The sequence below is a fragment of the Candoia aspera genome, chromosome 2 (genome assembly GCF_035149785.1).
Source record: "Candoia aspera isolate rCanAsp1 chromosome 2, rCanAsp1.hap2, whole genome shotgun sequence".
Lineage (NCBI taxonomy): Eukaryota > Metazoa > Chordata > Lepidosauria > Squamata > Boidae > Candoia > Candoia aspera.
The window spans coordinates 9535698-9562955 of NC_086154.1; the positions used below are offsets into that span (position 1 = coordinate 9535698).

At 46.8% G+C, this 27258-nt stretch overlaps 1 pseudogene; it reads left to right on the forward strand.

The window, feature by feature from the left end:
* Window positions 1–26064, forward strand: LOC134492173 (zinc finger protein 721-like; annotated as a pseudogene).
* Window positions 26065–27258: the final 1194 nt, after the last annotated feature.

The following is a 27258-nucleotide window of genomic DNA, read 5'->3' on the forward strand; positions in this document are numbered from 1 at the left end:
AGGAGGTTGAAAAGGCTGCAGGAAGGGCTCGCAGGGAAGAGATTCGGCCGTGGCCCTGGGTGAGTCGGGGGCCTCTTCCCGTGCAAAGGGAGGCGGAGGGTTCCCGCGCTGGGGAAGGAAGGGACACGTGCCGAGTCCTCATCCGAGTTCAATCATCTGAGTCCTGGGAGTGGGAGAGCCCGGATCCCATGGTCCACTGCCGCCCTTGCCATGCACGTAACAGGCGGGAGGGGGGGGAAAGCGGAGCTCCAGACCAGCCGCGTTGCCCCCAGGAACAAATCCAGGATCCCCCGGAAGGAGGAGGGGATCTGGGGGAGCTCTTCACGCCCCTTTTCCTGGGAAAGCCCGTGAGTGGGGGGAGGGGGAGAGTTTGCACTGCAAATCGCAAGCAGGAAAGGGGAAAAGCTTTGCAAGGAAGGGGGTGCAAAAGATTGTGCCTCCCTTCTGACCATGTGGTGGATGGGAGTAAAAGAGGGTGGGATCCTCCGCAGTTCATTCACCATGTCTTAGGAGGGTGAGTGACCAGGACGGCGTTCTGCGCTACCTTCTTTCAAGCCCTGTGTCTTATGTGAACTCAGCTCCTGCGGCTTGTGGAGCTGTCTGGGCTCAGGGCATGTTGTGTGAACCTGCCTGGGTGTAGTAGCGTGCCTTGGCTCCTCAAAAGCAAGCCCTGGAGAAAGGGAACTGGAACATCCTAAGCCAGGTCGTTTGGTTGGCCTTTCATTTTCTGTGCACTGAGCTTTCGTGGCTTGTTAACCTGTTTGGGTCTGAACTCTCTGCTCATGCCACTGCGATCCTATACCAGCTCAGGAAAAAAAATTGCTTTCTTGGGGATGAGTGTTGTTCTGTGGTTAAATCTACCACTTCCTAATTCTTGGCATTTATTTTCTTTTCTCTTTCTGATAAAGTGAACATCCTTGCTTACAGGCCAAATTATCTCTTGGGCAAAGAGTGCTGAATGGCCTGCTGCGGCCATTCCTGCGGCCACAGGAACCGTCCTCTGAATGTGAATGAAGAGGCGTTTGGAGATCCACAGGATTCCTTGGACCCACCTGGAGTTGTGCTACAGGAGAGAGGAAGAATGGAGACACAAGCCTCAGCAAGTGAGGGAAGTGGAAAAGGCCCTTCTGCTGTTCGGCCTGGGAGCTGTGGGGAGATCTGGGCCAGAACCGGTCAGGGGATCCTGGAGGAGGAAACCATCTGTTCAGAAGTTCGGCCCTGGGACTTCAGGAGCTTCCGATATCTGGAGGCTGAGGGTCCCCGAGGACTCTGCAGCCGACTCCACTCCTTTTGCAGTCGATGGTTGAGACCGGAAAAGCACACCAAAGCGCAGATGCTGGACCGGGTTGTTCTGGAGCAGTTCCTGGCCCTGCTGCCCCTGCAGATGGAGAGCTGGGTGCGGGAGTGTGGAGCAGAGAGCAGCTGCCAGGGGGTGGCCCTGGTGGAAGGCTTCCTCCTGAGCCAGATGGAGGAGCAGAAGGAGCAAGTCGAGCTGCAGGTGAGAGACCTTCATCTTGGAAGCCCCGAAGGGTTTGAACGGAATAAACGATGGGTTTGAATTCCTAACCCCTCCCTAGCAGAGTTCTCTGGCGTTCATAATACGTGGAGATGTTTCACTCACTCTTATAGGACCTTGTTCCGTTATCCGTTCTAGAAGATAGATTTGGGACAGCCGCTCCTTTCTTACTTTCTAGCCTCACCGATGGACATTGGGGCTTCCAAGTTGTCTTCAGAGAGCAAGATTCCACTTCATGTTGTGTGACGTCCATTAATTCTTCTTCTTTTCTCCTGCCTATCATTTCAAGTCCTTCGCTGTGGAGATGAGAGATGGTGAGGGAAGGAGGAATCCATCAAATCCACCTCAGGAGCTGTTTTCCAGGAGTTTCTCTCAGGAAGATCCAAATCTGGACACCTCAGGAGGTAATAGAAGGTCCTCCCATTCCCCAGCGAGATCCCAGCTGTCTCATCTTCTCTTCGTATTCTCTTCTGTAGAATACTTCCTTTTATTTAGTTAATTATGCATTTTAAAATTTTGTCTCCCTCACAGGGAAGAAAATCAGAATGAAGGTCACTCCTCCTTATGGTGGAGCTAAAACACTGGTTGAACCTCCAACTCAAGTAAGAGCAAGAAATTTGTTTATTAGATTTGTATTCTCTCTTTCCTTCAGGAAGTCAAGCTGGTATACGTAGCACCCTGTCTTTCCATTTTTCCCTCTTGTTTTGGCTGGGTTTGTTTCGTTTTCCTTAGCAACACCGAAGATTCAATTGAGATTCTTATTAGGAAATCTCTTTTTAACGACCAGTACTTAACTCTCCTTGTGCTAGTTTACTCCCCCTTGTTTTCAGTGATACCAGTGATAAGAGAAATAAGCTCATTGGATTAAAAGATAAGGCACAGTACTAAAATCCAGTGAAGGTGGCCAGATAGAATAGTCTCTAAGTAAAAATTGTTCTGAAAGAGCACAGAATGGTGGCTCGTTTGGCTTGCAAAGTAGTTTCTAATCCTCTGATTTGTGCCTGGATTTGGAGGCCAAAGGCTGAGAAATGCCCTTCCCGGGAAATTTCCTCTGCCTTCTTATCTCCCGTTCAGCCAACGGCTCAGACTTCTAGAAGCTTCCTTGCAATCTGAGGAGAAGCAGAAACTGTCTCTCTCTCTATATTGGTGGTAGCTCAGAAAAGTCCCTGGCTGAACACTCCCAGCACTTTCATGCAGGGGTTGAGCACGGACAGGATTGCTCCTTTTGCTGAAATGGCTTTCTGGATTTGGTGGAAGCCATTTGCTGAAATGCTAAAAAGAGTCATCCTCCCCCCAATTTCTTTATGCCAACACAGGAAGGATTGGAGTCACTGACAGGTGGGGTTTCCAAGGCCCACCTGCCAGTTGATTCTCTCCAGACGCTGGGACTCTTTTGATGATGGATGAATGGATCGATTGATGGATCGATCCAGAAGGAAACTGGAGTTGCGTTCCCTGAATGGCGCTGAAAGTCCTGCAGAATCAATCAAGTTGATGAAACCTGCCTGAAATACCTCTTTGGTCCAAAGCTTTTGGCTCTTCCATTGTCTCACCTAAACCTTGGAACGCTACTAAGCATAGCCATTTAACGTAGTGCATATTTTTGCTTTGGGGGTTTGTGGACAATAGCAGGACAGATCTTGCAAAGCTTCCTGGCCCTCTTGTGTTCTCTTTTTCCTTCTTCAGGAGGGTCTTGTGTCCTTCGAGGAGGTGGCTGTGTGTTTCTCCGAGGAGGAGTGGTCTCAGCTGGATCCTCACCAAAAAGCGCTGCATTGGGAAGTCACACTGGAAAATTGTAGGAACGTGGCCTCTCTGGGTAAGGGTTTGCTACTCTCCAACCAGAGAGTTTGGGAAGACATTTGGTAGTTAGATGCCCTCAGCTATTTCTTACTCAAAATATCTGTCTCCAACTAGGTAGCATCCTAGGTTAGTGGCTCTCTGCTTAGATGCATCCTGTGCCATTTCTCATCTGGTGATTTTTTCCATTTCTGTTTAAATATATCTGTGACAAGCTAACTCCTTGGCTTGAGGAGAGGTTAAACTCCATCACACTGATTTCAGTTTTTGGGCCCAGATGCTTCCCTGTAAGTCCTGTGCAGGATTGTCATTGATGCAGGTAGTTTGGGTAGGAAGAAAAGGACGATTTTCAAAATGGATTTAGCTCTCCCAGGTCTCTGTTGTAATTGGTGGCCCTCCAATAAATGTTAGGTTTTCTCTAATTCCTCCTTGGATGTTTCCTCTGATTCTTCCTTAACCCAGAGCTGACTCTGGATGAGATTTGAATAAATAAGGATAATTATAAACAAACAGGATGCTTTAGATGTTTGCAAAGCTTTTATGGCTCACAAATATAGAAATTATGATTTCTATACCATGCCACTGTGAGCAAGCAAAACTGACCTATAGTAGAGTTTGGCAAAATTTCAGAAGGAAATGACCGCCTACAGTTTGATCTTTTTCCCTCACCTTGCTATTATTTTCATATCTCTTTTCCTTTGAAGGTAATAACGGGCAGGAGAATAAAAACTCAGGTGAGCCATCCCAAATGATCAGGCATAGAGACAGATTGGAGAAGCCTGCAGTTCAAATGGAAGTAGGAAGGCATGAGAGAAACCAGTCAAATAATTGTAATAAGGAAAGCTTATCTACCATCAATGATCAGATGCAAGAGTTTCTTGCCCAACAAGGAAAAAGGAAGAGAAAATGTATTGGGAAAAGTGTACAACCATTCAAAGGCAACCTGGATGTAAATGAAGACTATCTAACCCAAGCCCAAGGAGAAGATTATATATGTCAAGAGAAAGGAAAAAATCATAATAGGACTTTCCCTCTTTCTTGTGAAAATGGCTCCCTTACATCTCATAAAAGGATCCACACAGGGGAGAAGCCATATAAATGCATGGAGTGTGGAAAGACCTTTACTCAGAGTAGTAAACTTACTTCCCATAAAAGGATCCACACAGGGGAGAAGCCATATAAATGCATGCAGTGTGGAAAGAGCTTTGTTGAAAATGGGTCACTTACTGTACATAAAAGGATCCATACAGGGGAGAAGCCTTATAAATGCATGGAGTGTGGAAAGACCTTTATTCGGAGTAGTAAACTTACTCGCCATAAAAGGATCCACACAGGGGAGAAGCCACATAAATGCATGGAGTGTGGAAAGGGGTTCCATGACAATGCATCCCTTCAGGGACATAAAAGGATCCACACAGGGGAGAAGCCATATAAATGCATGGAGTGTGGAAAGACCTTTTTTGGCAGTAGTCAACTTATTCGCCATAAAAGGATCCACACAGGGGAGAAGCCACATAAATGCACAGAGTGTGGAAAGGGTTTCCGTGACAATACATCCCTTAAGGAACATAAAAGGATCCACACAGGGGAGAAGCCACATAAATGCATGGAGTGTGGAAAGACCTTTATTTGGAATTGTCAACTTACTTACCATAATAGGATCCACACTGGGGAGAAGCCATATAAATGCATCGAGTGTGGAAAGAGCTTTGGTGAAAATGGGTCACTTACTGTACATAAAAGGATCCACACAGGGGAGAAGCCATATAAATGCATGGAGTGTGGAAAGACCTTTATTCGGAGCAGTCAACTTACTTACCATAAAAGGATCCACACAGGGGAGAAGCCATATAAATGCATAGAGTGTGGAAGGGGCTTCTGTGGCAATGCATCCCTTAAGGGACATAAAAGGATCCACACAGGGGAGAAGCCATATAAATGCATGGAATGTGGAAAGACCTTTAGTCGGAGTAGTCAACTAATTTACCATAATAGGATCCACACAGGTGAGAAACCATATAAATGCATCGAGTGTGGAAAGAGCTTTCGTGACAATGCATCCCTTAAGGGACATAAGAGGATCCACACAGGGGAGAAGCCATATAAATGCATCGAGTGTGGAAAGAGCTTCCGTGACAATGCATCCCTTAAGGGACATAAGAGGATCCACACAGGGGAGAAGCCATATAAATGCATGGAATGTGGAAAGACCTTTAGTCGGAGATGTCAACTTACTTGCCATAAAAGGATCCATACAGGGGAGAAGCCGTATAAATGCATGGAGTGTGGAAAGACCTTTATTCAGAGCAGTCAACATACTTGCCATAAAAGGATCCACACAGGGGAGAAGCCATATAAATGCATGGAGTGTGGAAAGGGCTTCCGTGACAATGTATCCCTTAAGGGGCATAAGAGGAGTCACACGGGAGAAACCATATAAATGCATGGAGTGTGGAAAGACTGTCAGGATGGAGGCTGAGTTGGAGGAGGATCAGCTAATTGCAGAAAAAGCAAGAGAAAGCCTTGAGCAGCAAGTTCCAGAGCCACTGATTGAAGACAGACAGGAGGCAGATTCTCTGCCCCTTATCGATGTGCAACAAAGGAGGCTGGAAAAGCGGGCTGAGCAGCGAGAGAAGCGGTTGGCTCCTGCGTGAAAAAGGTGGGAAAGCCAGAGATATAAAGAGCAACAGAAGCAAGAGCCAGTTGTGGGAGACAACCGTTCTCTTCTCCCTGCCTTGTTCTCGGAATGCACCTCCTCAGCCAACCTCCTTACCTTGTCCGCTGACTCTGAGCCTCCTGCCTCTGCTGCCTGCCCTGCTGCCGCACCGCTGTTTGCCTCAGAGCCTTGTCTTGCTACCGAGGTCCACCCTGCCTCAGTCTTGCCTTGCTTCTGAGTCCAGTCTTTCTTCAGAGCCCTGCCTTATTACCAAGCTCAGCCTTGCCTCAGATCCTTGCCTTGCTATCGAGCTCAACCTCGCCTCAAAGTCTTGGCTTGCTACTTGGTGATTCTAGCCTTCCAGTCCAGCCTGTTTTCACCTTGCCTTGCTGCTCTCTGATTCCAGCCTTCCAGTTCAGCCTTGCTTGTCTTGTCCTGCTGCTGTGCGATTTCCAGCTTCCCAGTCCAGCCCTGCTTTGCCTTGCCTGCCACCTTACTGACTTGAGAAATACCCTATTCCTTATTGCCTTTGAGTTAGTGTGTTTAACAAACTGTAAATAAAGAACTTTATTGCACCTCTTCTGTGTCTAGTCTAGTTGGCCAGGACAAAGATCTTTATTCAGAGTAGTCAACTTGCCATAAAAAGATCCAACACGGGGGAAGCCACATAAATTCATGGAATGTGGAAAGGGCTTCAGGAGGAGCAATAAGGAGAAAAAGACCAAGGTGGCAACCGAGAGCAGACACCGCTGTTGCTCTAAGGGGAGACTCCTGGTTTTCTTTTACCCTCTCCCTCGTCTCACTGCTAGCTAGGGCCCTGGAAGAAGACTTTTGGGGTCCCCAGCCCTTCTACCTTTTGGGCCGGTGCTGGATGGAGCCCCCTGGATAGAGTAGCAGAGGGTGGCGGGCCTGGGCGAACTCCGGTGGCGTGGTGAGTCCCGAGTGTTTGGCTGCATGTCGGCACAGCAGTGGCACAGCAGACTCAGGGATCTCAGTGGCGTGGTGAGCCTTGGCAGTGCAACCCCCAGGGGCGTTGGATGGTGGGCCTTGAGTGGTCTGGTGGCTTGGAGGCGTGGTGGAGCAGTTTGGCGGTGGTAAAAATCCTTCCCTTAGAAAGGTGCGCCAGCATGTCCTTCATTAATGGGAGAGGGTATTGGTTTGTAGTGGAAATAGCATTTAACCCTATGTAATCTGTACATAACCTTAAGGAGCCGTCCTTTGGGCGCGAAACAGGACCGGTGCCACCATTGGCGAATTGGCAGGCTCAATGAAACCCCTTGCTAGGTTTTTATCAATGAACTCTCTAAGGAATTCCTTTTCCTTTTCAGTCATTGCTTACCTTTTGGGTTTTGGGAGTTTGGCGTTCGGATCAATTTCGATTGCACAGTCCGTCTTTCTGGCGGGGGGTAATTGGTCTGACTCCCTTTCATCAAAAACATCTGCAAATTCTTTGTATTGATTTGGAATTAATGGATTGGGGTTGGTGGGAGGAGAGGCTCTCTTGTTGACCATGATGCCTGCGGATTTGCTTTTTGTAGCCAGAGTGTCTCAGGGTAAACCCAGATAAAATCCACCTTCAAATTTCAAGGTCCCCACTTCCCAATCTACATGGGGTTTTTGGCTCCGTAATCATGGCAACCCTAAACTCATGGCATAATTAGTGACAGGTGCCACAATAAATTGCAGTCTCTGTATGGCTGCCTATCCACATGTGTATCCACAGTGTAATATTCCACTGGCCCCCCGTGGGCTTCTGATCCATCCAATTGTGTGAAGACAATGGGTTGCTTTAGCTTCCTCACACTTAGGTCTAGTCCCTTTACTACAGCGGGGTGAAGTAAGCATCTTGTGCTCCCCAAATCTAACATGGCCATTAGGTCAGCCTTGCGGTTCTTAAATCCTTAATTGGGCTCCCACCAACAACGTTGGACAACCATCGCTTACCAGTGGGTCCTCGCGCCCACCAGCCAACGCCTGCCTGTCAGCGCGTTTCAGAGCAGGCGTGCCTCGTCTCCCACCAGCTGGGGTTTTTCATCTTCAGAGTCCCTCGGAATCCTCCCAAAACAGGGTGGACTCCTCTTTGCGGGCAGTGGCACTAGCTGCACTGCTCTTGTGCTTGTCGAGTGGGGATCTCACTGCCTTAGTCCTGGGCTTTGCAGTGGTGGCCGGTCCCACCCGAGGGCACTCTGAGGCTCGATGTCTGTCTTTCCCACATTTAAAACATAGTCCCTTTGTAACTCAGCGCTCCCGTTCCTCCTCCCATGGTTGGCTTGGCTTTCTTGCCACTGCCTGCAACTTGGCTGGAGCTCCGATGTTCTTCCCTATCACTTGAGCTTGTACCTGTCGTCTGATTTGGAATTGAGTGTTCTCCACCTCTCCTGCTAAGCAGATCCATCCTCTCACCGTGCCAGGGTCTCCTCGTCCCAATGCCCAGCGTAGTAGCTCTAGTTGCAGCCCGCCTTTCAAGTAATCCACCTTGGTAGACTCTGACCAACCAGTGACTTTCCCCACCAAAGCTTTACATTCCATAGCGTATTCAGACACAGCTTTGGACCCTTGTCTGAGTTGCTGGAGAGCTGTTTTGGCCTGTAGCTTCGCCAGTGGGTCTTCAAAGTGTTCTCTCGAGGCTCTCATGAAGTCATCTAAACTGTGGAGTTACGGGGCCACTGCATCGTGCAATTGCACCAGCCAGTCTGCTGCTGGCCCCTTCAGCCTGGCCCCTACTAAATTCATCTTGGAATATTCCGTGGGAAATGTGTCCCCAAACTCTTCCATGTATGTTCCCCCATTAGTCATGAAAAAAGACAGCTGCTGAGGGTGCCCATTAAACTTCACATGCAGCTCACGGTGCCCACCCTTGGAAGGGGGAAGACTTACATGTCCGGTCAGTGGTTCTCCCCACGTCACCGAAGGTCGGCTGGTTTTCCTGGTCTCCGACGCCGGAGATGGTTGTCTTGACCCGGGGATTGGTTCGGGTGTGGATCTTTTGGATGACATGACAGATTCCGCCTCTGGTTGATTTAATACCCGATCCAGTGACAACGAGATGCTTTGCAATATGGTTTCCATGGAGGCTACCGGGCTTCTAGATTTTGCATTCGGTCTGGGGTAGCACCTTGTTTGGGTTCAGAGTCCCTGGAACTGGACCTCATGGTCTTTGGTCGCACATCTGTTGACTGGTAAGGAGACTCCATCCTCCGACCTTTCTTCCCAGGTTCAGGTATGTTGTTGATCTCCGGGTGGTGTCCGTTCTACTCCCTGGAGATCTGGGTGAGCCGATGGCTGGAGCCAGGATGCTATCACTTTGGAGCCTCGAGTGACGTCCAGCGTAATCAGTTCCGTGTCTAGCTCCACCGTACGGCTTTGCAGAGGTAAAGAGATTACCACAGGGCCTTCTGTTTCCAAATCTCCATCAGATCCAGCCATCAGTCCAGCCACCGCTTCTGGCTCTATCAGTTGCATCATTGTCTCTTCTTCCTCCAACGGTGCAGTTGGATCTCCAGATGTTATTTTTGACATAATTTCAACTCTCTTCTGGGTACGTCCATCTCCAGGTAGAGTCCAATTGATGATTCCCAACTTTATGTGATGACTGCCTACTCAGCTTACCGTTAAATTCAATTCATAAGTGGTTAAGGAGAAATCTCTTTAATGGATTGTAGCGTGCAATACAGTGAAAAAGTTGCAAATAGAAGTTCCTGTGCTTTCTCCAAGTTAAACAACCCAATGAACTCAACACCCTCCCCCTTCTTCGGTATGCAGCCCCCCTTTTCGTGCCAGTCTGTTCAGCTCTGTGCAGATGTCAGCAACAGCTCTGCTGGTTGACCTTGGATGCCAGAGATAGTCCAAACAAGATGCTTTCACACTCCTGGCTTGTACCCCTTCCACTTCTACTGACTTGCAAGTCTCAACACGTGTTGACTTCATGCATGCATGCGAGTCAGATCAGATGTTCTGGGAAGGTTTGATCTGGGAGCATGACACAGGGGAGGAGGGGTGGGGGTTGTCATCCAGGAGTCTCTAGTGGCCTTCTGAAGCACTGCTCCACAAGTGGCCAGTTGTGAGACCCTGTCCTTCAAGTTGGGTTCCCGAGAACAGTTGGGAGTGTTGTTATTGTACCGGCCTCCCTGCTGCATAGCAACCTCCCTGCCCGAGCTGCTGGAGGCCATCTCGGGGTTGGTGTTGGAGTTCCCCAGGCTTATGGTTCTGGGGGACTTCAACCTGCCGTCCCTGGGGCATGCCTCGGAGGTGGCTTGGGAGTTCATGGCTACCATGGCAGCCATGGGCCTGTCTCAGATTATTTGGGACCTGACTCAAGACAGTGGCCTCACCCAGGACTTGGTTTTCTTGTCAGAGCAGTGGCAATGTGCTCTACCTGTCCCACCTGATCATGCAGGGAGGGCATGCTGCAGAGCCGGTTGGTAAGAGAATTCTGTCTGGTGGGGGTCCAGGAGGCGGGCCTTCTCTGCAGTAGCTCCTGCCCTCTGGAACATCTTGCCCCTGGAGGTGAGGTTAGCCTCATCCCTCCTGGCCTTCTGGAGGAATTTGAAGACTTGGCTCTGCCACCTGGCTTGGGGGAGGAGAATAGTCATGCTTGGGGTTGGCTAGTGCCCTAAAGGGCTCCTTCCACACAAGGACTGTGTAGAAAGCCATCTGGACTTTATTTTTATCTATATTAATTAGCTATTTGTAATTGTTTTTATATACTGCATTTTTTTTTATATTGTAATTTTATTGTTTTATTGATTATCTCCTGTAAACTGCCCAGAGTCCCTCTGGTGGGAGGAGATGGGCAATGACAAATCTGATAAACAAACAAACAAACAACCTAATTTCCCCTGCACAGATCCATTTGGGTGAGAATTCATGTAAATTCTAGATTTAGTTAGTTAAATCTATGCATTTCCTATTTATGTATACTGACTAGGAAAGGAAGCGTTTTTTTGAGTCTGACCCTCAGAATCATAAGCCCCAGAGAGAAGAATTTACCAATGAAAACAAAAACAATGGAACAATGGTTTGTTTTAATCTTGACCGTGGATTTTTGGAGGGATTTTCATTTGAAGGTGGCCAAAGCTATTGCACATCAATAAGAGAAAAAAAATTTTTTTCTCAAGTTTGTATTCATTCCAGTTTCCAGTTATGTGAGAGAATCGTCACCTACACATCAGTGTCTAGTGTGTGGAAAGAGCTTCAGGATGAAGAATTCCTCTCTCACAAAAGGAGCCAGAATGAAGACAAGCCCCAAAATGCATGTGCAAAACATGTCCAGCATTAGGGCCATTTTTGCCTTTCTGGGGTATGATGAGGGCTAAGCAAAAGTCTAAATTTGATTGCGATAAAATGAATTAAAAATCAATGGCGTGGTTACTTTCCAGGCGTGTATTAAATTCTCTTTAGTTGCATTAAAAATTAGTGACAAAATTTCTGGAAGGATTTGGGTGGGGGTGTAATTGGGGGTTTCAGACTGCTGCTGATGTGAAGCTGTTTATTCGAAAACTGCTTATCGATGGTTCTGGGTCAAACTGCAGAAGAAAGAAACGGGGAGCCTCCCTGTGAGCACCATGGGGAGGTGACATCCTCCTGGCAGTGGGACTGCATTTACAAGGAGAATTGTGGCTGGGTGCTGGATCTGGACCAGCGAAATCTCTCCGGAGGAAGGAGAGATCATTGAGATAATCCACATGAATCTGGACGGCTCCCCCGTGTAAGTAGGCTGTAGGAATTGCTCTTTTCCAATTGGCTTATAAATTGAGTGACTGGGACTCAGGATTCCATCAAGCTCACACTCGTAATGCAGCCTTTTAAATACCTAAAGCTCGACTGAGCATCATTTCTTAAATCACTTTTTTCATTATTATTATTATTATTATTATTTTACTGTACTGGAAAGATTCAGACCCTTTGGATTGGCAAGGTTTCACTGTATTCATTGGGTGAGTTCCCTTCTCCTTGGAGAAAGATGGTGTAAATGTGATTTTAAAAGTTTTGGAAAGACAGTATATGATTTTCTGGGTTACAGCAAAAGAGTGCTTAAAATATGGATTTTAGAAAGTTAGCAACGGACTGAAGGTCCAGATGGTTTTGGAATTATAGTTTCAAATTAACTAGAAGAATCATTCCCATGGGAAATGGGGATTGTTTTGGCATTTCCTAAGAAGACATATGATAAGGGGATCTTGAAGGTTGGACTAGAGGGAAGTAGAGGATCATAAATTTCTTTGGTTTACAAAGAAAAGAATGGAGCAAAAATCCTTAGAAGAAGTTTTTGAACACTGGTCTGCAAAATTGCTGGTAAGATAGAGCATGTCATAATGAAGTAAGAGAAGAACAAGTATCAACTGATAATTTTGAAATTAATTTGAAGGGGGATTTAAATGTGACAAGCAATGACAAGGACATGGCGAAGGATATGCTGGACACACAAATGGAACCGATGGATGACTTATTCCCTAAAGGAGATGTACGTACGTTGAATCCGAAAACTGATCTGGAGAACTACTCCTTACTGGATATGCCAAAGAGCTCCGTTCAGGTCTTGAAGGACTTTATAAGAAGTGACAAGCACATGGACAAGCTTTACTTATTGGCTATACAAAAGAAACCTGTTAAAGTTCTGAAAGATTCTTGGTTTAAAACACAGTTCTGTAGAAAGCTATAGAGTCACTTGTTGAGATGGGTGGCTATAGAAAATAAATAAATAAAAAACAAAAAGTAGCCCTTTAACCCCTTTTTGAAGGGGTTAAAAAAATTAGACCCTTAAAAATTCAGGAAAGGAATGCAAGGTTGGCTTATCCGATCAGGGCTAAAAGAGAAAAGTATCTATATTTGGTTTCCCTTACTGGACTTTTGTTGACAAGGAAGAATTGACAAAACTTTTGGATTTTGTCCTTTTAGTTAAGAGTTGAGTTGTCCTGTTCTGACTAAGGCCCGACACAGGAAGCGGTGAATTAATGACTTTTATTAAAAACAGTAACTATATACAGTAAAGTACAGTAGGCAGATGCTCAGTAACACGTGATTCAGTCACTGGGCAGGTTCCACACGTGAGGCCAGCAAGGCAGGGAGGCGAGGCTTGGGTGCAAGGCTGGGCACGGCAGCAAGGCAAGGTAGGAAGTCAGGGCTCTGAGGCAAGTTGGAGCTCGGTAGCAAGGCTGGACTTGGAAGCAAGTCACTTCCCTCCCTGTGTCCCTGCAAGCCCCAATCTTCCATCACATCAGGCCTGCAACTGCCCCACCACCTATCTCTCCCCCCGCCACCTCTGCTCTTTTGGTCACCCTGCACAGCTGCCACTGCCCCCAGGCCTCTACTTTGGCCCCAGCACCACTGCTGTCACCAAGAAACGTCACCTCAAGCTCCAAACTGCTGGCCTTCACCTCCCCATACCATTCTTTGAGCCATGCATCCCATACGTTCCCCAAGCCGCTAAAGAAAACTGGGAGAGATATTAAAGGACACAGCAGGGCAAAGACCCATTTTGAAGGCAAGAAAAACTCCAAGCTGAGAAACCGTTCTTCTTTTAATACGTGGTTGGAACTGGAGTGAGCTTCTCAACGTAATTGCAACCTTCAACCTCTTACATTTATTTGGCTATTCTTTAACTACATTCTAGCTCCTCCAAGGACTACCCTGTAATCTCCTTGATCCTCTCCGTCCACTTTCTCTCTTGCCTTCCCCTTCATCTCCTTCCTTCATCCAGGCTGGACATAGTCCTGTTTTTCTAGTTGATCGTTTATTCCGCTCACTTTCTGCAGATTGACTACCGCTTTGGAACTGGAGACCCTTCTTGGGCATTCTAGTGTTGGAAAGAAATCTTACCACATCTGTTCCAAGCCAGGAATGAAAGTTTGTCCCCAGTGGGCACAACCACCACAGGAGTCAACCGCAGAATGCATTTCGCAAATGCTGCGATTTTCTGGCTGCAAGACGGCATTCAGGAGAGCAGATGGGATGATTCCAAGTTTTTTCTTCCTTCATGAAAAAGCTCTGGGCTCCAGGAAAAAGTCTGCCCAGCCCCCCAAAAAGTGCATGTTGTCAGCTCTGCCTGCAAGGCCCGCAGAGACAGCTGCTCAGTTGGCCATGTTTCCACTGGAAGTCCAAAGTTGCTTTTGATTCTGTTAATAGAAACAAACTTTGGGCTAAATTAGAGAAGCTGGTCCCCGACATATGTCTCACTTATTTAATGCAGGCTCTATATCATGACGGTACTGTATAATGCAAGTTAGATGCAACAGGGAAGGTTTACTTACAGGTGATGTTACAATGAATAAGGCAGCGATAAGGTTGTATTCTGGCCCCTACGTTATTTAACATCTATCTCAATGATCTGGAGACCACGTTACTTCACGTCAATGGCCATTACCCATCATTAGGCAAAAGGAAAATTTCTGCTTTGTTATGTGCTGAAGACGCTGTTCTTCTTTCACGTACTAGATTGGGTTTGAAACATCTTCTTGAGGCACTAGTTAAGTATTGCCAAGAAAATCCGTTACAAATCAACTCTGATGAAACCAAAATCGTAGTATTTGGAAAAAAAGTTAAAAACTATGTATCAGGAAAATTCATATAATAACACAACAAGAGAATTTCAGTTATTTGGGCATTTTATTTAACCGTGCTCTGCCCTGGCAATGTCATTGCAAGGCAATACTTCTGAAAGCAAAACCTACTATGATGGCCTTGCTTCAATATTTTTATTCTAAAGAAGGGAGATTTGTTCCTGCAGCAATACACATTTTCAATGCAAAAATTGCATCCCAGATTTTATATGGCGCTCCAATTTGGATGACATTTGTCAGTAGGCCAACTGCAGGTGAAATTTTTAAGATCTCTCTTAAGTGTTCCAAGCCGTGTTCCAAATTCTGTTGTTCTCCTGGAAACTGGGCAATGCCCTTTAAAAACAATGGCTTGCTTAAGCACCATTAAGTTTTGGTTGCAAATATACATTTCTAAAAACAAGGAAAGATTGCTTCAGGAAATCCCAAGGGAATCCTTTTTTAGATATGTGGTTTAAACAGGTAACCCAAAAGCTTAGCCAGATTGGTATTGAAACTGATTTTTTTTTTCTACAGGTATGACATCAGCATTTCATTGTATTAAACAGAGATTATGGGATAATCCAGTACCAGAATTAATGGCTCATTGTCCTGTTCTGACTATGACTTGACACAGGAAGCGATGGTAACGTTCTTTATTTAACAGTAAGAGATCCCGGAAAGGGGGATATATATAAATAATATTAAACACATTAAATTAAGTGGTTCATAACTCACAAACGCATGGTGGCAAGCAAGGCTCTGAGGGAAGATTTGGTGCGGCGGCAAGGCCCCGAGCCTCAATCCCCTCTGGCGGAAGGCTCTGGCTTCTGGTGCTCTTTATACCTCCGGCTTTCCCGCCTTTTTCACACAGGAGCCAATCGCCTCTCTCGCTGCTCGGCCCGCCTTTCCAGCCTCCTTTCTCGCACACCGATAGGTGGCGGTGAATCTGCCTCCTGTCTGTCTTCAATCGGTGGCTCCGGATCTTGCTGCTCAAGGCTCTCTCTCGCTTTTTCGGCAATCGGCTGATCTGCCTCCTCCTCAGCCTCAGCCTCCGTCCTGACACTAATGTCCCGTCTCAGCCCAAACCACATGCAGGACACCAGGGAGGCAGTTGCAAACTTTACTGAGGTAACTTCTGAGGTAAACTTCTGAGATAACTCCGAGCCTGAGCCCCCATGACTGCTAAAGCCAAACTTTCACGTTCATCTGTAACTTTTGGAGTCAGTTATGGATATACTCTTGAGCTCCCTAAATATCTGAATAGTTTATATCTAAATACCTAAAATATTTAATACATAAATGAAATTTATAATATTATTTATATATATATATATTTAATATTAAACACATTAAATTAAATTAAATAGAGAGCCAGTTTGATTTAGTGGTTAAGGCATCAGGCTAGAAACTGGAAGATTGTGAGTTCTAGTCCCACCTTAGGCATAAAAGCTGGCTGGGTGACTTTGGGCCAGTCACTTTCTCTCAGCCCTAGGAAGCAGGCAATGGCAAACCACGCCTGAAAAACCTTGCCAAGAAAACTGCAGGGACTTGTCAAGGCACGATTGAACAGATTAAGTGTGTGCGTGCGTGCGTGTGTGTGTGTGTAAGTAAATACGGAATAGACTTTTCAAAAGCTAGATTAAATGTGTTGCCATCAAATATGCTTTATGGTAGTTTTTAAAAATATCCCCGTCTCTCAATGATTTTGCTACTGTAATGGTATTGATCTTGAAATTGTGGATCATATTTTATTGTACTGTGAATTTTGTAAGATTCTTCAACAGGAAGTTATCTGGCCTATTTTAAAATCAAAACCAGAAAGAAATACTTATGAGTATGTTAAAAATTTACTTGCAGAGGAAAATCCCAAATTTACAGAGGTAACAGCCAAAGTTTTAACTATCCCAATAAAAAAAAGGTTTTTAATAATAAATCAATGAGTTGGGGTTTTAGGTACATTATTGTTATGGAATGTGTCTCTGAAGGGCGTGTGATATGGTGGATTTTGGCAGTGCCACTGGTTCTCAGGAGGGAGGGAGCACATTCCAAGGAGGTGGAGGAGATAAGCGGAAGCACATTCCGGGAGGCAATGGTGGGAAAAGGAAGAGGTTCCGGATCGCCCCGCCCCAGAGTCTCCCAGGTTATTTCCCCTGAGGTGAGGCAGAGTAGCTCTAGTCTGGCAAGATTCTGTCTATACGGTGTGAGCAAATAAAGCACTGGCGTTTGAATGGACTGCCCCGTCATTGTTCTTGGGCTGAGCCTGACAATTATATATTATTTATGACATATTTTGTTTGTTAAATTGTTATACTTAATATCGAATTTTAGATTGTATTTGTAACTTGCTACTTGGGCCTTTTGGCTGTAAATAAAGATTGATTGATTGATTGATTGAGAGACCGCAGGCACCTAGCCACTTACTCACTAGCCACCGAACTTAAAAGAGCACAGGAATTCCCATATTTTTCAAGCTTGCAAGAGATGAGTTCACACATTTTCCCAAATGTCCTTTCCTAAGCTCCGCACAAACGTTTTCTGTGACATTCATTAGTTTCCTTCAATTCAACAGCAATATGCTTTACCCATTGTTTTCCTCATGTATTCTATAAAAAGGGGGGGGGGGGGAGGAGGAGGAGGAGAAGGAAGAATCCCAGGTTAAGGAGAACACATACTGTTTCACCCAAGTCCCAACAAGCACAGCCCACTGGGGCATGGACAGTCTTCAGTTCCTCCCAGGCGCAGTTGCCTCCCGTGCTGGTTATTGGCTTAAACCTAGAATGCCCAAGAAGGGTCTCCAGTTCCGAAGCAGTGGTCAGTCTGCAGAAAGTGAAGGGAATAACTGATCAACTAGAAAAACAGGATTATGTCCAGCCTGGATGAAGGAAGGAGCTAAAGGGGAAGGCAAGAGAGAAAGTGGATGGAGAGGATCAAGGAGATTACACGATAGTCCTTGGAGGAGCTAGAATTTCCTTAAACAATAACCAAACAAATATAAGAGGCTGAAGGTTGCAATTATGTTGAGAAGCTCACTCCAGCTCCAACCAAGTTTTAAAAGAACAAAGGCTTTCTGCAGCTTGGCATTTTTCTTGCCTTCAAAATGGTTCTTTGCCCTGCTGTGTCCTTTAATATCTGCATGATGTAAGAGTGAGCTGTCATTTAATTGGCTCTGATTTAGTTGGCTTTCATCTTTTCTAGTGGGGAGTCATAAATTAATAGTTCCTTACTTTTTCCTTTTATGTATGTGTGCATGTATTCTTTTGTCAAAACTCAATCATTAAAAATAATAATTTAATCTCTGCAACCCCAAACTAGGAGATAAAAGCTGATCGTTGTTGTTGTTGTTTATTTGTTTAGTCGGCTCTTCGTGACTTCATGGATCAGCCCACACCAGAGCTTCCTGTCAGTTGTCACCACCCTTAGCTCCGCCAAGGTCGAGTCCATCACCTCTAGAATATCATCCATCCACCTTGCCTTTGGTCGGCCCCTCTTCCTTTTGCCTTCCACTCCCCCTAGCATCAGCATCTTCTCCAGGGTGTCCTGTCTTCTCATTATGTGGCCAAAGTATTTCAGTTTTCCCTTTAGTATCATTCCCTCAAGTGAGCAGTCTGGCTTGATTTCCTGGAGGATGGACTGGTTTGATCTTCTTGCAGTCCAAGGCACTCTCAGAGTTTTCCTCCAGCACCACAGTTCCAAAGCATCGATCTTCCTTCGCTCAGCCTTCCTTATGGTCCAGCTCTCGCAGCCATAAGTTACTACGGGGAACACCATTGCTTTAACTATGCGGACCTTTGTTGTCCTTATGTCCCGTCTTATTATTTTCATAAATAACTTTTTTTAAAATATTATTTTACAAATAACTCAAGGCAGTGAACATACCGAATGCTCCTTCCCCGTCCTGTTTTTTATTTTCCTATGTACTATTTCCTATTTTCCCATGACCCAATGAATTGTGGGTCATTCATCGGTACATCTCTGTTCAAAGTCAAAGATGGAAGTTCCCTGGAATCGCAAGGGATACAAACCCAAAACAACTCCATCTTGCAGAGATTCACTCTGTTCCTTCCCATCCAGACTCTGACAGCCTCGAGGCCAGCAGCACCACATCACCTGTTTGGCCTGGGGATGGGAAAAAATAACTGGGTCTCGTCAGCACATTGAGGATACCAGATTCTAGGCCATCAGATGTCCTCCCCCAGCAGCTCCACACAGATCTGAAAAAGGAGGTGTGAGTGGGGAGATCCTTCCAGCACAGACAGAATAGACGTCTCTGGACAAATCTCTCTTCCGCCATCACTACCTCAAGCAGGAGGAGAGCCACTGCAATACAGTGCATTCCCTCAGAGGTGTTGCAGAAGGCGGCCACGGTCCGTGGGACTGAGAGCCACTGAGAGATCAAGGAGGGTTGCACTGCCCCAATCCTGCTCTCTCCATCAGTCACCAAAAGCGCAACCAATGTAATTTGCACACTGTATCCAGGCTGGCTGGGAATGGATTGCCAAGGAGCGAAATTATAAAAACAAACATAGAGCCACTTTGGTCTAGTGGTTAAGGCAGTGGGCTAGGAACCAGGAGCCTGTGAGTTCCGGTCCCGCCTTGGGCACGAAAGCCGGCTGGGTGACCTTGGGCCAGCCACTCCCTCTCAGCCCAACCCACTCACGGGGTTGTTGTTGTGGGAAAATAGGAGGAGGAAAGAGTAGTAGCTATGTTCCCCGCCTTGAGTTATTTATAAAAATAATAAAGGCGGGATAAAATTTAAATAAATAAAAAATATATTAAAAAGTAATAAAAAAATAATCTGCTTCCTCTAAGGCTCTCTGCAGTTGCAGGGCAACAGCCCTTTCAGGCAAGCAAGGTCACGAACGCTAAATTCCATTTCCTGTCTGTGCCTTCACTGCCTCTGCTCCCTCTGTGCAGGGATGCGACCGTCTACAGACACTTTCGTAAAAACGGAACGCTGGAGACGAAAGCAACTGGGTTGAGCAGCCTTCCTGATCGGCGGCGGGGGCGGCAGGCAGACAGCCCCCTTCCTCCTGGCCCCGCCCTGGAAAACGCACGCTTTCTCCCCTCTGTGCATCAGCACCTGCCTTGCACGCAGCAGCCACCAGGGGGCTCCCTCTGCACAGAGAAGGGAGCACCGTGCGCTGCCGCATTGGGCCACCGGGGGGCGAGTGCCACCGGGGGCTTTCCAGAGGAGGACGGAAGGGGAGTGTCATCGCTAAGTCTTGCCCCTCTAGGAACGCTGCGCTCTCCCTCGTTAACCCTTCGAGGTCCGCAGGAGGTTGAAAAGGCTGCAGGAAGGGTTCGCAGGGAAGAGATTCGGCCGTGGCCCTGGGTGAGTGGGGGGCCTCTTCCCGTGCAAAGGGAGGCGGAGGGTTCCCGCGCTGGGGAAGGAAGGGACACGTGCCGAGTCCTCATCCGGGTTCAATCATCTGAGTCCTGGGAGTGGAAGAGCCCGGATCCCATGGTCCCCTGCCGCCCTTGCCGTGCACGTAACAGGCGGGAGGGGGGAGAAAGCGGAGCTCCAGACCAGCCGCGTTGCCCCCAGGAACAAATCCAGGATCCCCCGGAAGGAGGAGGGGATCTGGGGGAGCTCTTCACGCCCCTTTTCCTGGGAAAGCCCGTGAGTGGGGGGAGGGGGAGAGTTTGCACTGCAAATCGCAAGCAGGAAAGGGGAAAAGCTTTGCAAGGAAGGGGGTGCAAAAGATTGTGCCTCCCTTCTGACCATGTGGTGGATGGGAGTAAAAGAGGGTGGGATCCTCCGCAGTTCATTCACCATGTCTTAGGAGGGTGAGTGACCAGGACGGCGTTCTGCGCTACCTTCTTTCAAGCCCTGTGTCTTATGTGAACTCAGCCCCTGCGGCTGGTGGAGCTGTCTGGGCTCAGGGCATGTTGTGTGAACCTGCCTGGGTGTAGTAGCGTGCCTTGGCTCCTCAAAAGCAAGCCCTGGAGAAAGGGAACTGGAACATCCTAAGCCAGGTCGTTTGGTTGGCATTCCATTTTCTGTGCACTGAGCTTTCATGGCTTGTTAACCTATTTGGGGTCTGAACTCTCTGCTCATGCCACTGCGATCCTATACCAGCTCAGGAGAAAAATTGCTTTCTTGGGGATGAGTGTTGTTCCGTGGTTAAATCTACCACTTCCTAATTCTTGGCATTTATTTTCTTTTCTCTTTCTGATAAAGTGAACATCCTTGCTTACAGGCCAAATTATCTCTTGGGCAAAGAGTGCTGAATGGCCTGCTGCGGCCATTCCTGCGGCCACAGGAACCGTCCTCTGAATGTGAATGAAGAGGCGTTTGGAGATCCAGAGGATTCCTTGGACCCACCTGGAGTTGTGCTACAGGAGAGAGGAAGAATGGAGACACAAGCCTTAGCAAGTGAGGGAAGTGGAAAAGGCCCTTCTGCTGTTCGGCCTGGGAGCTGTGGGGAGATCTGGGCCAGAACCGGTCAGGGGATCCTGGAGGAGGAAACCATCCGTTCAGAAGTTTGGCCCTGGGACTTCAGGAGCTTCCGATATCTGGAGGCTGAGGGTCCCCGAGGACTCTGCAGCCGACTCCACTCCTTTTGCAGTCGATGGTTGAGACCAGAAAAGCACACCAAAGCGCAGATGCTGGACCGGGTTGTTCTGGAGCAGTTCCTGGCCCTGCTGCCCCTGCAGATGGAGAGCTGGGTGCGGGAGTGTGGAGCAGAGAGCAGCTGCCAGGCGGTGGCCCTGGTGGAAGGCTTCCTCCTGAGCCAGGTGGAGGAGCAGAAGGAGCAAGTCGAGCTGCAGGTGAGAGACCTTCATCTTGGAAGCCCCGAAGGGTTTGAACGGAATAAACGATGGGTTTGAATTCCTAACCCCTCCCTAGCAGAGTTCTCTGGCATTCATAATACGTGGAGATGTTTCACTCACTCTTATAGGACCTTGTTCCGTTATCCGTTCTAGAAGATAGATTTGGGACAGCCGCTCCTTTCTTACTTTCTAGCCTCACCGATGGACGTTGGGGCTTCCAAGTTGTCTTCAGAGAGCAAGATTCCACTTCATGTTGTGTGACGTCCATTAATTCTTCTTCTTTTCTCCTGCCTATCATTTCAAGTCCTTCGCTGTGGAGATGAGAGATGGTGAGGGAAGGAGGAATCCATCAAATCCACCTCAGGAGCTGTTTTCCAGGAGTTTCTCTCAGGAAGATCCAAATCTGGACACCTCAGGAGGTAATAGAAGGTCCTCCCATTCCCCAGCGAGATCCCAGCTGTCTCATCTTCTCTTCGTATTCTCTTCTGTAGAATACTTCCTTTTATTTAGTTAATTATGCATTTTAAAATTTTGTCTCCCTCACAGGGAAGAAAATCAGAATGAAGGTCACTCCTCCTTATGGTGGAGCTAAAACACTGGTTGAACCTCCAACTCAGGTAAGAGCAAGAAATTTGTTTATTAGATTTGTATTCTCTCTTTCCTTCAGGAAGTCAAGCTGGTATACGTAGCACCCTGTCTTTCCATTTTTCCCTCTTGTTTTGGCTGGGTTTGTTTCGTTTTCCTTAGCAACACCGAAGATTCAATTGAGATTCTTATTAGGAAATCTTTTTTTAAAGACCAGTACTTAACTCTCCTTGTGCTAGTTTACTCCCCCTTGTTTTCAGTCACTGAGTTTTTACAAAATCCTTCTAGAGACCCATTATTTTTGTAATTCTTTGACTTGGAATTGTGCAAGGCTGCTCATAAATAACTAAAGACTCACACTGGCACATGGACATTTTTAAAAAGCCTTGTTTACAACCAGTGATAAGAGAAATAAGCTCATTGGATTAAAAGATAAGGCACAGTACTAAAATCCAGTGAAGGTTGCCAGATAGAATAGTCTCTAAGTAAAAATTGTTCTGAAAGAGCACAGAATGGAGGCTTGTTTGGCTTGCAAAGTAGTTTCTAATCCTCTGATTTGTGCCTGGATTTGGAGGCCAAAGGCTGAGAAATGCCCTTCCCGGGAAATTTCCTCCGCCTTCTTATGTCCCGTTCAGCCAACGGCTCAGACTTCTAGAAGCTTCCTTGCAATCTGAGGAGAAGCAGAAACTGTCTCTCTCTATATTGGTGGTAGCTCAGAAAAGTCCCTGGCTGAACACTCCCAGCACTTTCATGCAGGGGTTGAGCACGGACAGGATTGCTCCTTTTGCTGAAATGGCTTTCTGGATTTGGTGGAAGCCATTTGCTGAAATGCTAAAAAGAGTCATCCTCCCCCCAATTTCTTTATGCCAACACAGGAAGGATTGGAGTCACTGACAGGTGGGGTTTCCAAGGCCCACCTGCCAGTTGATTCTCTCCAGACGCTGGGACTCTTTTGATGATGGATGAATGGATCGATTGATGGATCGATCCAGAAGGAAACTGGAGTTGCGTTCCCTGAATGGCGCTGAAAGTCCTGCAGAATCAATCAAGTTGATGAAACCTGCCTGAAATACCTCTTTGGTCCAAAGCTTTTGGCTCTTCCATTGTCTCACCTAAACCTTGGAACGCTACTAAGCATAGCCATTTAACGTAGTGCATATTTTTGCTTTGGGGGTTTGTGGACAATAGCAGGACAGATCTTGCAAAGCTTCCTGGCCCTCTTGTGTTCTCTTTTTCCTTCTTCAGGAGGGTCTTGTGTCCTTCGAGGAGGTGGCTGTGTGTTTCTCCGAGGAGGAGTGGTCTCAGCTGGATCCTCACCAAAAAGCGCTGCATTGGGAAGTCACACTGGAAAATTGTAGGAACGTGGCCTCTCTGGGTAAGGGTTTGCTACTCTCCAACCAGAGAGTTTGGGAAGACATTTGGTAGTTAGATGCCCTCAGCTATTTCTTACTCAAAATATCTGTCTCCAACTAGGTAGCATCCTAGGTTAGTGGCTCTCTGCTTAGATGCATCCTGTGCCATTTCTCATCTGGTGATTTTTTCCATTTCTGTTTAAATATATCTGTGACAAGCTAACTCCTTGGCTTGAGGAGAGGTTAAACTCCATCACACTGATTTCAGTTTTTGGGCCCAGATGCTTCCCTGTAAGTCCTGTGCAGGATTGTCATTGATGCAGGTAGTTTGGGTAGGAAGAAAAGGACGATTTTCAAAATGGATTTAGCTCTCCCAGGTCTCTGTTGTAATTGGTGGCCCTCCAATAAATGTTAGGTTTTCTCTAATTCCTCCTTGGATGTTTCCTCTGATTCTTCCTTAACCCAGAGCTGACTCTGGATGAGATTTGAATAGATAAGGATAATTAGAAACAAAAAGGATGCTTTAGATGTTTGCAAAGCTTTTATGGCTCACAAATACAGAAATTATCATTTCTATACCATGCCACTGTGAGCATGCAAAACTGCCCCATAGTAGAGTTTGGCAAAATTTCAGAAGGAAATGACCGCCTACAGTTTGATCTTTTTCCCTCACCTTGCTATTATTTTCATATCTCTTTTCCTTTGAAGGTAATAATGGGCAGGAGAATAAAAACTCAGGTGAGCCATCCCAAATGATCAGGCATAGAGACAGATTGGAGAAGCCTGCAGTTCAAATGGAAGTAGGAAGGCATGAGAGAAACCAGTCAAATAATTGTAATAAGGAAAGCTCATCTACCATCAATGATCAGATGCAAGAGTTTCTTGCCCAACAAGGAAAAAGGAAGAGAAAATGTATTGGGAAAAGTGTACAACCATTCAAAGGCAACCTGGATGTAAATGAAGACTATCTAACCCAAGCCCAAGGAGAAGATTATATATGTCAAGAGAAAGGAAAAAATCATAATAGGACTTTCCCTCTTTCTTGTGAAAATGGCTCCCTTACATCTCATAAAAGGATCCACACAGGGGAGAAGCCATATAAATGCATGGAGTGTGGAAAGACCTTTACTCAGAGTAGTAAACTTACTTCCCATAAAAGGATCCACACAGGGGAGAAGCCATATAAATGCATGCAGTGTGGAAAGAGCTTTGTTGAAAATGGGTCACTTACTGTACATAAAAGGATCCATACAGGGGAGAAGCCTTATAAATGCATGGAGTGTGGAAAGACCTTTATTCGGAGTAGTAGACTTACTCGCCATAAAAGGATCCACACAGGGGAGAAGCCACATAAATGCATGGAGTGTGGAAAGGGGTTCCATGACAATGCATCCCTTCAGGGACATAAAAGGATCCACACAGGGGAGAAGCCATATAAATGCATGGAGTGTGGAAAGACCTTTTTTGGCAGTAGTCAACTTATTCGCCATAAAAGGATCCACACAGGGGAGAAGCCACATAAATGCACAGAGTGTGGAAAGGGTTTCCGTGACAATACATCCCTTAAGGAACATAAAAGGATCCACACAGGGGAGAAGCCACATAAATGCATGGAGTGTGGAAAGACCTTTATTTGGAATTGTCAACTTACTTACCATAATAGGATCCACACTGGGGAGAAGCCATATAAATGCATCGAGTGTGGAAAGAGCTTTAGTCGGAGTAGTCAACTAATTTACCATAATAGGATCCACACAGGTGAGAAACCATATAAATGCATCAAGTGTGGAAAGAGCTTTCGTGACAATGCATCCCTTAAGGGACATAAGAGGATCCACACAGGGGAGAAGCCATATAAATGCATCGAGTGTGGAAAGACCTTTAGTCGGAGATGTCAACTTACTTGCCATAAAAGGATCCATACAGGGGAGAAGCCGTATAAATGCATGGAGTGTGGAAAGACCTTTATTCAGAGCAGTCAACATACTTGCCATAAAAGGATCCACACAGGGGAGAAGCCATATAAATGCATGGAGTGTGGAAAGGGCTTCCGTGACAATGTATCCCTTAAGGGGCATAAGAGGAGTCACACGGGAGAAACCATATAAATGCATGGAGTGTGGAAAGACTGTCAGGATGGAGGCTGAGTTGGAGGAGGATCAGCTAATTGCAGAAAAAGCAAGAGAAAGCCTTGAGCAGCAAGTTCCAGAGCCACTGATTGAAGACAGACAGGAGGCAGATTCTCTGCCCCTTATCGATGTGCAACAAAGGAGGCTGGAAAAGCGGGCTGAGCAGCGAGAGAAGCGGTTGGCTCCTGCGTGAAAAAGGTGGGAAAGCCAGAGATATAAAGAGCAACAGAAGCAAGAGCCAGTTGTGGGAGACAACCGTTCTCTTCTCCCTGCCTTGTTCTCGGAATGCACCTCCTCAGCCAACCTCCTTACCTTGTCCGCTGACTCTGAGCCTCCTGCCTCTGCTGCCTGCCCTGCTGCCGCACCGCTGTTTGCCTCAGAGCCTTGTCTTGCTACCGAGGTCCACCCTGCCTCAGTCTTGCCTTGCTTCTGAGTCCAGTCTTTCTTCAGAGCCCTGCCTTATTACCAAGCTCAGCCTTGCCTCAGATCCTTGCCTTGCTATCGAGCTCAACCTCGCCTCAAAGTCTTGGCTTGCTACTTGGTGATTCTAGCCTTCCAGTCCAGCCTGTTTTCACCTTGCCTTGCTGCTCTCTGATTCCAGCCTTCCAGTTCAGCCTTGCTTGTCTTGTCCTGCTGCTGTGCGATTTCCAGCTTCCCAGTCCAGCCCTGCTTTGCCTTGCCTGCCACCTTACTGACTTGAGAAATACCCTATTCCTTATTGCCTTTGAGTTAGTGTGTTTAACAAACTGTAAATAAAGAACTTTATTGCACCTCTTCTGTGTCTAGTCTAGTTGGCCAGGACAAAGATCTTTATTCAGAGTAGTCAACTTGCCATAAAAAGATCCAACACGGGGGAAGCCACATAAATTCATGGAATGTGGAAAGGGCTTCAGGAGGAGCAATAAGGAGAAAAAGACCAAGGTGGCAACCGAGAGCAGACACCGCTGTTGCTCTAAGGGGAGACTCCTGGTTTTCTTTTACCCTCTCCCTCGTCTCACTGCTAGCTAGGGCCCTGGAAGAAGACTTTTGGGGTCCCCAGCCCTTCTACCTTTTGGGCCGGTGCTGGATGGAGCCCCCTGGATAGAGTAGCAGAGGGTGGCGGGCCTGGGCGAACTCCGGTGGCGTGGTGAGTCCCGAGTGTTTGGCTGCATGTCGGCACAGCAGTGGCACAGCAGACTCAGGGATCTCAGTGGCGTGGTGAGCCTTGGCAGTGCAACCCCCAGGGGCGTTGGATGGTGGGCCTTGAGTGGTCTGGTGGCTTGGAGGCGTGGTGGAGCAGTTTGGCGGTGGTAAAAATCCTTCCCTTAGAAAGGTGCGCCAGCATGTCCTTCATTAATGGGAGAGGGTATTGGTTTGTAGTGGAAATAGCATTTAACCCTATGTAATCTGTACATAACCTTAAGGAGCCGTCCTTTGGGCGCGAAACAGGACCGGTGCCACCATTGGCGAATTGGCAGGCTCAATGAAACCCCTTGCTAGGTTTTTATCAATGAACTCTCTAAGGAATTCCTTTTCCTTTTCAGTCATTGCTTACCTTTTGGGTTTTGGGAGTTTGGCGTTCGGATCAATTTCGATTGCACAGTCCGTCTTTCTGGCGGGGGGTAATTGGTCTGACTCCCTTTCATCAAAAACATCTGCAAATTCTTTGTATTGATTTGGAATTAATGGATTGGGGTTGGTGGGAGGAGAGGCTCTCTTGTTGACCATGATGCCTGCGGATTTGCTTTTTGTAGCCAGAGTGTCTCAGGGTAAACCCAGATAAAATCCACCTTCAAATTTCAAGGTCCCCACTTCCCAATCTACATGGGGTTTTTGGCTCCGTAATCATGGCAACCCTAAACTCATGGCATAATTAGTGACAGGTGCCACAATAAATTGCAGTCTCTGTATGGCTGCCTATCCACATGTGTAT